The sequence below is a fragment of the Dermacentor silvarum genome, chromosome 7 (assembly GCF_013339745.2).
Source record: "Dermacentor silvarum isolate Dsil-2018 chromosome 7, BIME_Dsil_1.4, whole genome shotgun sequence".
Taxonomy (NCBI): Eukaryota; Metazoa; Arthropoda; class Arachnida; order Ixodida; family Ixodidae; genus Dermacentor; species Dermacentor silvarum.
In genome coordinates this window covers 123,541,925-123,549,186 of record NC_051160.1, presented here as the reverse complement: position 1 = coordinate 123,549,186, position 7,262 = coordinate 123,541,925, and the positions used below count along the sequence as shown (strand labels likewise).

The 7,262-nt window shown below is 48.8% G+C and overlaps 1 pseudogene; it reads left to right on the top strand.

Annotated features, from left to right (window-relative positions):
- The first annotated feature begins 5,187 nt into the window (after positions 1-5,187).
- On the top strand, positions 5,188-5,663 carry LOC119459719 (SUMO-conjugating enzyme UBC9-like; annotated as a pseudogene).
- The last annotated feature ends 1,599 nt before the right edge of the window (positions 5,664-7,262 follow it).

Here is a 7,262-nt window from a genome sequence, read left to right as displayed (position 1 = left end):
GCTCTCAACTCGGCAATACTGAAAGGAAGGTTATGCGGTTCATTCTGTCGACATTTGCGAACGAATGGCTTACATTCTTCTCTCTGTTTAAATTTAAGAAAGGGTTGCGAATAGTGGATTGAGCTTGAAACACGCTCAAAGTGCTCCCCAAGACAGTCTGCCTGGTCCTGCAAGGTATTCCCTTGGTGATTCACCAGGGGCAACGGATGAATTTGATGACCCTTTAGCTTTCTTAAGCTGTTCCACACTTTTGCCTCCTGTGTGTATGAATTTATACACGATAGAAACCTCACCCAGCTTTCTCTCTTTGACTGACGTCGCGTCCGCCTTCCCTGTGATTTAATGCGTTTAAATTCAATTAGATTTTCAGCACTTGGCGATCTACGCAACATGCCCCATGCCTTATTCTGTCTCTTTCGCGCCTCTCTGCAGTCTTCGTTCCACCAGGGCACACGTCTTTTAAGTGAACCACCATTCGTTTGTGGGATACACTTTTCAGCAGCATTGATAATAAAAGCAGTAAAATATGCAACAGCATCGTCAATACTAAAATTGTTTATAAAATCTCGTGGTAAATAAGTTAAATCTTTAAAATGCTCCCAGTCAGCCGCTGCTAATTTCCATCGAGGAATATTGGGATGGTTATCGTGCTGCGTTATTAAGTTTAAAATTACAGGGAAGTGGTCACTTCCAAAAGGATTGTTAATGACATTCCATTCAAGGTCAGGCATAAGAGAAGCAGATCCAATTGCTAGATCTATTGATGAGTACGAATCGTGTTGGGCGTTATAGTAGGTCGGCTTCTTCTTATTAAAAAGGCATGAACCAGAGGTCAGAAGAAAATTTTCGATGAGTCGACCTCTGGCGTCGCATCGCGAGTCTCCCCACAACGTGTTGTGAGCGTTAAAATCTTCCACGAGAATGTAAGGTTCGGGAAGCTGGTCAATGAGGTTATGAAATTCAGTTTTTCCGAGAATATAATTTAGGGGGTACGTATATACAACATACAGTGACCAATTTATTAAAAAGAATTGCCCGAATTGACACTGCCTCAAGGGCCGTCTGAAGGGGTACATGTTGACAAGCTACAGACTTGTCTACAACTATTGCTACACCACCGGACGACGCAAGAGCGTCATCTCGATCTTTCCGGAAAATGGCGTATTGCCGGAGAAAGTGGGAATGTGTAGATTTGAGGTGTGTCTCTTCAACACACAGCACCTTAGGATTAAACCTGTGTAGGATTTCTTTGACGTCATCGAGGTTGTGTAGTAGTCCTCTGACGTTCCATTGTATTATTTGTGTATTCATGTTGAAAGTGTTTTTGTACTGTGTGTTAAAGAGACTAACTTAACTTACAGAGCCCTTGTCGGGCCCTGTGATGCGGGCTTTTTCTTTTTTGGAGCGATCGCGAAACTCGCCTCTCCTTAGGCGCTGACGGCGCCGTCTGGCCAGTTGTGTCCATCGCCTCTTGCGAGGCGCTGGACACGCGCTCTTGCGAGCGGTTGGTTTGAAGGGAAAGCCTCGTCTTGAGGGACGAGGCCCTGGAGGCCACCAGCCCAGAGCTCGATGGCCCCTTCTTGTGAGTTGGCGGAGCAGCGCTAGCTGCAGCCGCCGAGGGGGCGGATGGCGTCGCTGGCGGCTCACTGCGTGCGGGCCGGACAGCTGCCGGAAACCGTTGTGTCGCTGCCCCCTGACGCGCCACATCGGCAAAGGTGTTCTTGGGCAGGGTTAATACCCGCCTTCGTGCCTCCTTGAATGAGATGTTTTCTTTTACTTTGATTGCGACAATTTCTATTTCTTTTTTCCATGACGAGCACGACCGCGAGTACGCGGCGTGGTCCCCGTCACAGTTCACACAGTGGAGGGTGTTTTCACATGATTCAGAGAGGTGTTCCTTGGCACTACATTTCGCACATGTTTGTCGGCCTCGGCAGTTCTGTGAACTGTGGCCGAATCGCTGGCACTTAAAACATCGCAGAGGGTTCGGGACATATGGTATTACCCGGAGCTTCACGTACCCTTGTGTCAATACTTTCAGGAAGCACACTTGAACCAAATGTAAGTATTAAATGCTTTGTTCTCATCTCTTTTCTATCGCGCCTTAGCATAATTCTCTTCACATTGATTACGTTTCGTTCACTCCAGCGTTCTAATAGTTCACTTTCTTCCAGTTGCATCAGGTCGTCATCGGAGACAACACCACGGGTGTGCGGTGCGGGGCGGGGTAATTGTCACTGGGATGTCCCCAAATGAGGCTAGGTTATGGAGCTTGTCATGTTGCTTCTTATCGCGGAGTTCCAATAGGAGATCACCGCTAGCCATCTTTGATGCTTTGTAGCCTGCGCCAAATGTTTCTGTTAGACATTTTGAAACTAGAAAAGGTGAGATCATTCTCACCGTCTTTTCGGGTTTTTCACAATGGATTATGTGGAATCGAGGAAAGTTTTCAGTTTGACGGCCAAAAAATTTGAAGACGTCTTCGGAGCACCCACGCTTGAGGGGGCGATCGGGTAACGCGGGGAAAGAAAATGCCATGAAAAATAACGATCTTTCGGCAGGAACGCCAGCCACCCACCATGGAGCCCAACGAGGGGACGCTGTAGGACCTGTTAAACACAAGCCCCCCAAACGCCAGCTGTACGTTCCCGCTATAACCAAATACGTATAAGCAAGGGCGGCTATGACACACAAGGTTAACCCTTGCTGCCAGGAATGTTGGAAGTAAATGGAAGGGAGAAGAAGACAGGAAAGATTGAAAGTGAGAGGGAAAGACGAAGATTGGAGAGGGAGACAGGAAAAGGCAACTACCGATTTCCCCCGGGTGGGTCAGTCCGGGGGTGCCGTCTACGTGAAGCCGAGGCCAAAGAGGTGTGTTGCCTCCGCCGAGGGGCCGTAAAGGTCCAAGCACTCGGCATCGGCTCAACCCCCAGGATCCCCTTTTCCCCGGACACGGCTAAGCCACGTACGGTTAAACGCGGGAGGGGCCAACCCTGATGTGCTCGGGTCCGTGGTGTCGCAACACACCAAACGCCTGCTGACGCAGACGCCCCTGCGGGAAAATATCTTACAGTTAAATGCGTGTGTCGAGGAATGTGGAGGAAACAAATGGTGATGGTTTTATGAGCTAAAATGGTGACAGCAGTGGCTTTTGTGTGGCTATTAACGGTCACTACTCTGGCTGGACTACCGTGTTTCACAACAACCACCACACCACCCGAAAGCCGGTTAGTCTGAGTACGGTCGCGCCGTGCAACTGTGCAACTTTTTAAGATATTTGTGGTTTTGTCACATAAGTTTGTTTACTGTAGGCACAAAGCCACAGGGGAGAAGTTATTCAGTAAATATCTTATGTCACTTAAGTTGCCTAAGTGTCTTCTACAATTCCAGTGAATAAAATCCATTTTAAAACTGAAAGGTAAAAAATTGCATTACGATTGAATAAGATATAAGATGTTAGGTGACATAGATATAAAGAAGGCTAATTAATACAAATGAGTGATAATCTAGGTTATCGCTTTCTTAATAAGCGTAGTTATTGGAACTTTGTCCCTGTTTGCCCACTCGAGCGAGCGCTTCTCCTTTGGCGTCGACGACACCGGAGTTTTTGCGTAGACCTCCATCGCTCTCCCTGAGGCGCTGGAGGACCGAGAGTTGGGCACCGGGACACGTGTCTCGGACCTTGGGGTTCGATTGATTTTATGGCCCAGCGGGACTGGTGTCCGCGGGCCCTTCGAGGAGGACGGAGGAGCACTGGCTGCATCCACCACGGGGGCGGAAGGGGTCACTGCGGGACCACTGTGCGTGGGCTCGCAGGACTCCCGAGGCCTCTCTGACGCTGCCCACACCTGCGTCACATCGGCATAACTTCTTGAAAGGTAAGACAATCTCTTTCTTGCTTCATAGAACGAGATTTTTTCTTTAACAGTTAGTGCAATTACTTGCTTTTCTTTTTTCCAGCAAAGGCAAGACCGCGAATAGGCTGGATGGTCCCCTTTGCACCTAACGCAGCGTAGAGAAGTGCAGTTGTCAGATTGGTGATCATTGGAACTGCATTTAGCACAGGTTCTTTGTGCTCGGCATGCTTGTGAAGCATGTCCAAACCTTTTACACTTGAAACATCGTCTGGGGTTGCGGATAAATGGTCTCACATTCACTTTTACGTACCCTGCAATCAGAGAGGTAGGCATTTCGCTTGTTGCAAAGGTGAGTATAACATGTTTTGTCGGAATTTCTTGATCACTTCTGCGGATGACAATTCTTTGTACTTTAGTCACGTTTTGTTTCAGGAAACCCTCCAGCAGTTCCTCATCGCTCAAGCCAAGGAAGTCCTCGGATATCACGGCCCCGCTTTTATTTAGTGTTCTGTGGGCTGAAATTGTTACTGTCGCATCGCCAGTACTGGTAAGTACCGACAGCTTTTGCACTTGATCTTTGTCATTTAGTTCTAGGAGGAGGTTCCCGCTATACTTTTTTGACGCTTTGTATGTCGGTCTTATTTTGTGTTTCAGGCACTTGGCCACCAGGAATGAAGAAAACTTTCTTACGGGTGTGTTGTTTTTGCTATGGTACTTGGGGAATGGTGGGGCATTGCTCCGAAAGGGGTACTGAAACGTTGCTTCAGTGCAGCCTCTTTTCAGAGGGCGATCATAGACAACAGAGGTTTGCGCTGCCATGAAAGATGCGTATGTTCGGCAGCAGCGTCGACCGTCCACCACCGAGCCCAACAAGGGGACGCTACGAGACCTGGAGACGCAGACGCCAGCTGTACATAACTATAACCTAATAGACCCAAGGATGGATAAACTACACCAGGTTACCCCTTGCTGCCTGGAAAATTGGAAGTAAAACGAAGTGGAAGAGAAAACAGGAGAGATGGAAAGTGAGAGAGAAAGACGAAGGTTGGGGGAGAGAGAGAGACAGGAAAAGGCAACTACCTATTTCCCCCGGGTGGATCAGTCCGGGGGTGCCGTCTACGTGAAGGGGAGGATAAAGAGGTGTGTTGCCTCCGCCGGGGTGCCTTAAAGGTCCGAGCACCCGGAATGGGCTCAACCACCAGAATCCCCCTTTCCCCAGGCACGGTAAGCCGCGCACAGCTACACGCGGGAGGGTCCAGCCCTCGTGTCGCAACGCACCAAACGCTTGCTTACGCAGACGCCCCTGCGGGGGCCTATATATTTTCATGACATGTCTGGCATTGCAATATCTCAGCCCTCGGAAGAGCAGAAAACCCGGCGAAAAGACCACCCGCTTGGGCTCTCCGCTCATCCGCCAAAGAACCCGGACGGCACGCGAAACCTCAACTGGCAGCGCGCCACACCAGAAAAACAGGGGACACCCTGGGAAGCAGGCCCACAGAAGATGCAGACGGCCCTCAAAGACGAGAACGCCTGCACGACTCCAACCTGCACGTCCAAGCCCCCCGTGCTCCACCCCAACGCGCTAACCCCGGGTCCGCCGTGCCCGCCGCTGCTAGACGTGGATAGGGGCTGGAGGGGCTACCACCATCAAGCAAATATTGTTGGGAATCCAAGACACTGCTCAACGAGCCCAAAGTAAATGACCCTGCATAGTCCGAGGCATCCACCATCTACACCCAAGATGCCCAAGAATACGAGCGCCGCATCAGAGAATAGGCCAAACAAATGGCACCGCCGGAGTAAAAGCGAGAATGCTGACCCATCCCAGCAGCGTCGTTTTTTGTCGTTAGTTATATCGTTTACGTTTTTTTAAGTTACTGCAAATAAAGTAATTTTACAACGAAGCTGTTAGCCTCCAGTTGGTCGGGATTTTAGTGTTGGGGAGCCCGTTCCTGCGGTGAGCGTCGACGCCCCTCGTAATCGAGCGAACACGCTCGTACCACTGCTCGCGTAATCGTCTCTTCCGCAGCTGGCTAAACGAGCACATCAACAATGCATTTAACCGTTTCTGCATATGCTTGAGGAGCAGGGGTTGCGAGAGACAAAGGTGGGGACTTTCCGTCCTTGAGATTTGTCTTCGCCTCGGTACTACCGGGTAGAAAGTCCGTTCGTCCCTAGCCGAGCTGGTAGCACAGAATCGACAGAATGTGTGGCTGGCGCGGCGAGGAAGCCGTGTCCGAGGTGAGTTGGTTGCGTTTTGTTGCGACGGTAGCATAATAAATTCTGATGGTTGCAGGGGAATACGTTCGGAATTGAGATGTCTTCTCGCATGACTTCATGACAAAGCATTATACTGTTTGTTAGTGTCGCTGAGCATACCGCACACACGAGGAGATTCGCGGGAACGGAAACAGTTTATGGATTCAACTGTTTGTACTTTGTATGTGAAAGTAAGAACACTGAACGTCGCAATGCACCTTAATAGTCGTAAATCATTGTGACAACTGTAGAGCAACACTGACAAAGTATACGCCGCGCCGATGTTTACGAAAAAGCTTCGATGGATTGAAACACACGAAGGTCGTCGTGCAATATTTCACATCCGTATATAAGCCGTTGTGAAAACTGTACGGAAACACTGATGGACTACGTGGTAGAGATTAGTAGTTATTCTGAGGCGCGTAGTAAGGAACGCGTGCCTATAGTTCCAGTTACCATCGATGTTATGTGCTAGGTAGGCCGATGGCGCTCAAATCAATACAGCCACGTCCATAGGCGCCGACTACCAGGGGGGGGGGGGGGCCCGGAGACCCGTAGCCTACCCGCACCCCTAAAATGTCATTACCGGAATTACCCACATAATTACCCACATAATTACCCACATAATTTACCCACGTCATTACCCACATAATTTGATTATTGTCTAGCGTTGCCTCCATATTTTCACTTTTGTTGCTACAAGCTTACGGCACTATTGTTGGCACGGACGTGCACGGCTTTTAATTGACACTTTCGCGTTATTTCGGCAAAATAGCGGCTACCTAATCCGTGTTTCTTCGCTTAAACATTTTTTTAAATTTCCGCTGAGCCACGCACAGACAATGTATTTAAATATATACAAAGGACAAAGTTTATTATATTTTTTAAGGAGAAGGAGGTAGCCAACTAAATGGATAGCCTATACCTAGAGAATGAATGTGTTGATGTATGTGCACCTCACTTCAAATTACATTGCGTGCTTTTTTGACCCTGAAAAAAAAACCCTGCAGACTTCAGTGACCCCTTCGGCAGAGTCTTCTATCAACGGCGTGTGAAAAGCACGTGAGTGGTATGTATCTCAATATTGATTCTCTTTCCAGTAGGCAATGCTAACGACTGGTGACAAAATAAAAGATAAAAAAG